General features: G+C 41.5%; 1 pseudogene; it reads right to left on the bottom strand.

Annotated features, from left to right (window-relative positions):
- Window positions 1–4,556: 4,556 nt before the first annotated feature.
- LOC102499036 (eukaryotic translation initiation factor 3 subunit E pseudogene) lies at window positions 4,557–5,278 on the bottom strand (annotated as a pseudogene).
- Window positions 5,279–5,854: the final 576 nt, after the last annotated feature.

Genomic DNA, 5,854 nt, shown 5'->3' on the forward strand with positions numbered 1-5,854 from the left:
GACTGTTATGACGACCCAGTAGATTGCATTGCTGGTGTAAAACGGTATTTATAAGCGTGTGATACTGTTTTTTTTTTTTTTCTTTCTAAATTTATTCCTATTTTGACATTTACTTTATATTTTTTAGGTAACAGGACATTAGAAAAGTAAAATTTGAGAACTGTGTCTAGCAACCTGGTTAACTCATCCAATCTGCCAGGGAAACGTTAACAAATTAAACCTTGAAACTAACCAGTTTGAGACAATTGTTTTTGTGTGTGCTAGAAGATGCATGTGCTCCCAGAGAGAGAGAGAGAAAGAGAGGGAGAGGAGAAAGCGCCCCCTCCATGGGGAATGTTCATGCTGTAATCCCTTCTCCCCCGTTACTCTCTCCTTTTAGGATTTTGGGCGTGGATGCACACACACGTCTAGAGTATGTCTCAAGCCACTGGGTCCTTGGCTATGTGGGATTCAGCTGTCTTAACCACCATACTATGGAGCTGGCCTGAAATTTTTTTTTTTTTGGTCAAAGTGTTTTAGAGTACAGAGAGAAACTGGCTCTCTTAAGAAGCAACCTATTTATAGCAGTAATTTCTTTTGAAAAAATTTTTTTGCTTTGAGCACATGATCAAAGTAACAGTAGAACACTGAATAGTACATTAATCAAATAAAATATTTACACTTTGTATTAAATTCTGAAAATTTGAAGGCAGGACAATGGAAATGGCTTTCACTCAGCATAAATTATAGAGTTCTTGATTGGGAGGAGGGAACTTAGAAATAATATCTTCCTGGCTTTAGATTTTGGGGATCAGAAGGTTGAGGTCTGGTAAGTAGGTAATAAGCAAATGAAGAGAAAAAATCATGATGAGAATTACAATGCTGGGACAATGTGTATGGGCACATGAGAATGCGAGGGGCAAGGAAAACCACTTTCTCTCAAGTATTGTCTACCAGCATTGGAATTTATTCTTGCCAGAAGTGTTCCTTTCACAGGCAAAAGGAAAAACAACAGAAAATGAGAAAATTTCTATTGAATTCTACAGAGCCAAGGGCAAACCAATAGCTAGTTTCCCCAAATCTGACCCTCAAAACTTAATTCTGAATGACTGTTCAGGTTTGTAGAGATCGGAAGGCATGCAGGAATGAAGACATATGCTGACTTTAAACTCCCCAGTTTGCAACCTTTCTTTTGCCCAGAATTCAACTGATGCATGATGGGATAGCTGGCGGGAGGTCTGGATGAAGTCACCAAGAGAACTGTTTGGCTGGTGACTCATGATTTAAGTCTGTTTAATTGTTTTGGCAAAGTCATTATGTTGCTCTGATGTAGGAATAGAAAAAATGAGGGTTGTTGCCAGTTCTGATATTTTGAAGGAGTCGCAGTCCTGTTTGCTGTTCTTAAATAAACAGAACGGAGATTGAGATCCCAGAAAGGAAGACTCTGGGTGACAACATCTCTTGCTGAACTAAAGGTTTTAATGAAAACTAGAGTCTTCCAGGAAAAGAAATTCAATACCCTGGCAAACAATCTTGTAATACAGAGGAAATGGCAGCTTTGTTGATAATAATATTTGTGATTTTTAAAAGAAGTTTTTGCTATAGGATGTGTGCATTCACAGGAGAGAGACAGAGAAAGAGAGAGAAGAGAGATGGCTGTGCTGCAACCCCTTCTCCTCCATTCTCCTCTTGGAATTTTGGGCATGCACACACATAGTTTTTCAAGCTATCCATCGGGACTCAAACTGCTGAGTTGGCTATGTGGGATCTAACCACCTCCACCACCACACCCCTGGCTGGCCCCTCATTTGTGAATATTAATAATACTTTGAAACTGAACATTATGTTGTAAATAGAAACCTATGCTCTTCTCCTCTTATACACGTGTGTGTGTGCGTGTGTGTGTGTGTGCAGACAGTGTCACCCAACGTACTAACATTTCTCAACCCTCTGCAACTTGGCTGAACACCAGAATGTGAGGGGAAAAATGGTCGAAGCAGATGCCCCAGGGTGATCCTTTAACTGAAGCCCTTGCATTTTTTCCATGGTTGTTTTTGTGTTCTTCTAGTGTTTTCTCTCTGCTCTATTGCCTTCCACTTTCATGAGCCAGACCCTAGGAACTACCCCAGGCTCCTTCCTCCCCTTTATCTGGACACTCCCATCCATGTCCATATTTTGAAGGTCAATATCATGCCACACTGACCTTCAAAATAAAACCAACCATCTGCTCCTCTTCATGTGCAGGACTTCTTAACCTGTACTTTTTTCATCATGAAACTCTTTGGCAGTCTGGTGAAAAACCTATGGGCTCCTTTTCAGAGTAAGTTTTCTAAGTGTATTCAATAAAACATATAATATTACAAAGGAAACCAATTATGTTAAAATAAAGTTATCAAAATCTTAATAATTTTGACTTATTAATGTACTATGTATGATATAGCATAAGCCTAACAACTACAGTAATTTTCAAGTCTAAATGATATATCAATGTATCTGCAGCAACTGTACATGGGACGTGAAAACACCTGCGATTTCTCACTGTCACAAGGTCCCAGGTGCTGCTAATACGGCTGTGGCTTGTTGTCTATGGTTGTCATGGAAGGAAGTACTCAGTTTCAATCAGAGGTTGGTGAAAATGAAGATGTGCTTGTTGTCCCACTTAGGTTCACAGGAGTCAGTAGAACCTAGTCTGAGGACTCCTGCCTCTGTCTGGCTGCCACGGTTTCTCGCTGGATGTACTGCCATGGACTCCTAATGGATGGACTGCTTGCCCATGTCCAAATCATTCTCTGCTCTGCAGCCAGGGTGGGACCTGCAAAACTCACCCCTCCCTCACTCATTCACACCTCAGCTGCCTTCCGTTGGCTGTTAGAATAGAGACCAAAAGGCCTGGGTCTCAGCCACAGGGACCCTCTTGGCATGCTGTGATTCCCTGTGTTCTCCACTACCACAGGACGTTCGCACATGTGTTCCTCCTGCCCAGAATGCTCTCCATGCCCCACTAGTTAACTCTTCAGGAGATCAGCTCAACCATCACTTTCCTGGGATGTCTTTCCTCACCTTCCTGAAGGGCTTCCAGTTCTCTGTTGCATCATATCCCTCTTACTCCTCATAGGTGATGGCACATGTGTTTGTGCAAGTCTTTGACTAATGTCTGCCCTCAGCAGTATCCTCCATAGAATGGATCCCAGGCTGTTCTCAGGACAGTGTCTGACGTATAGCAGAGGCCTACTAAATACCTGTAAAATGAAGACATGAACACATACTTCCAAGAAGCATTTAGAAACAGAAAATTCAATGATGTGGGGATTAGCATGAGGAGGAAAGAAGAGTATTAGGACTAACATGTGATAACAGGGAGAAGTGATACCCTCTCATTCAGGGTGGAGACAGAAATCCCCAAACAGGTACAGAAAAAACCCCAGGCAGATAGTTCTGTCTGAACTGAAGTTTCAGTGTAACTAAGAAATGGAGTTCTATGTACATCAATAGGTCCTAAGAGTTCTATGATGTTATAGGAGAGAACGTTATGTTACATTTCTTCCTTTCTTTCTTTTGTTTTTTTTTTTTACTTTTTTTTTTTTTGAGAGTTTTTTTGCTATAGGTGCGTGCGCTCGCCAGACAGAGCGAGACATAGAGACAGAAAGCGAGCAATAACCCCCCAGAGGGGATGGTCATGCCGCAATCCCTTCTCCTCCATTCTCCTCTTGGGATCGTGGGCACGCACGCACACGCGCCCGGCGTGAGCTTTAAGCCACCGGGTCCGGGACGCAAACCACGGTCGACTACGTGGGCATCCAGCAACATAGCCATTACGCTAACTGCTGGCTCCCTTCCTTTCTTTCTTTTGTTTTTTTTTTTTACTTTTTTTTTTTTTGAGAGTTTTTTTGCTATAGGTGCGTGCGCTCGCCAGACAGAGCGAGACATAGAGACAGAAAGCGAGCAATAACCCCCCAGAGGGGATGGTCATGCCGCAATCCCTTCTCCTCCATTCTCCTCTTGGGATCGTGGGCACGCACGCACACGCGCCCGGCGTGAGCTTTAAGCCACCGGGTCCGGGACGCAAACCACGGTCGACTACGTGGGCATCCAGCAACATAGCCATTACGCTAACTGCTGGCTCCCTTCCTTTCTTTCTTTTGTTTTTTTTTTTTACTTTTTTTTTTTTTGAGAGTTTTTTTGCTATAGGTGCGTGCGCTCGCCAGACAGAGCGAGACATAGAGACAGAAAGCGAGCAATAACCCCCCAGAGGGGATGGTCATGCCGCAATCCCTTCTCCTCCATTCTCCTCTTGGGATCGTGGGCACGCACGCACACGCGCCCGGCGTGAGCTTTAAGCCACCGGGTCCGGGACGCAAACCACGGTCGACTACGTGGGCATCCAGCAACATAGCCATTACGCTAACTGCTGGCTCCCTTCCTTTCTTTCTTTTTTGAACCATAGCCAATTTTATTCAAATTTGTCAAACTTCATACTCAATATATTGCTTCTAAATGTACATCACATCACCATTTATAGAATGCTTTTATTATTTCATGTTTCTTTTACAGTTTTTTAATCCTTTCTTTACAGTTCTTCAGTAGAAACCAGAGTCTTGAGTTGCCCAGTTAGGACCCTCTGACCTACTATTTTGATTAAGTTTTTAATTAATATTCATGGCCAACACCTGGCTTCTAAACAAGAGGCTTTTGGTCTTTTCAATCACACCTGATAGGGTAAGACTACATTGTTACCTATAATCACATGACCTAATTTGGAATCAATATTACACTTCAAATCAAATTCACATCCACCTTTTGGCTTCTTCTAGACTCATGTTCAGCTTATCTGCCAACATGTTAAAGCTGATCCACTGGTGGATGTGACTGAACGTCTCAAATATGAATAGACGAGCATTTTCAGTAAAATCCTCAAGGCAAGCCACCAAGAAGAAGTAATTTACTAGCACTGACTCACATTCTCTCAGCTTTTTCTGAGCTCCATCAAAATCAAAGTTAGCATACAAGCATTCAATACATTTTATAACTAGATCTTTATATGTGTGAGAGTCCTGCTGAATAACTTTGACTAGAGCTTTTAGTACTGTCGGTGTTTTCAGATATCTTTGTTGGTTATGACTGCTGTAGTCAAATAGCGGAGAATTTGTGGTCTTATTGTCTGAATTGCATTGAGATACTGTGGCTGGTAAAGGAAGAGATCAAATAATATTATCACAACCTTTAGGGCGGTTGAAGAAAACAGAGACCAGTGCATGAGCCGTGTTTGCTGTTGAACAGACTGGAGTGGAGAACTCACAGAATGAAGGGATTGTAGTGTGACCACCCCCTCTGGGGGGGCTTCTCTTTCTCTCTGTCTGGTAAGCCTGCATGTCCTAAAGCAAATTAAAGAGAGAGAGAGAGAGAGAGAGAGAGAGAAAGAGAGGAAATAAATATCCAAGTGTTGGCATCAAAGAATATATTTCCAGGAAATCAGTACATATGTATATACATATATGGACATGTGTATATACATATATGGACACACACACACATTAGTTCATTTTCCAATTAACCTTTTCTTTTCAAGAGCAGATCTTTTTCTTTAATAAGTCCGTAGTTTAATTCTATTTTGCCATGAACTTTATTAAGGAATTATTTATTTAATTTTATTTATTATTATTTTTTTAAATTTTAAATTTTAAATTTGCTATTGGGCACATGCACTCACTAGAGAAACAGAGAAAGCAAACTGCCACGTCCAGGATTTGAACCATAGTTGACTGGGAGTCTAGCACCTTAACCACCACATGACCTCCTAGCCCCTCAAGAGCAAATCTTAACTTTCATAATTTTTATTACAGTTCTTTATTTTTTTGTTAAAGTTTATTCACTCTTT

The sequence above is a fragment of the Tupaia chinensis genome, unplaced genomic scaffold, assembly GCF_000334495.1.
Source record: "Tupaia chinensis unplaced genomic scaffold, TupChi_1.0 Scaffold000314_1, whole genome shotgun sequence".
Classification (NCBI taxonomy): Eukaryota; Metazoa; Chordata; class Mammalia; order Scandentia; family Tupaiidae; genus Tupaia; species Tupaia belangeri.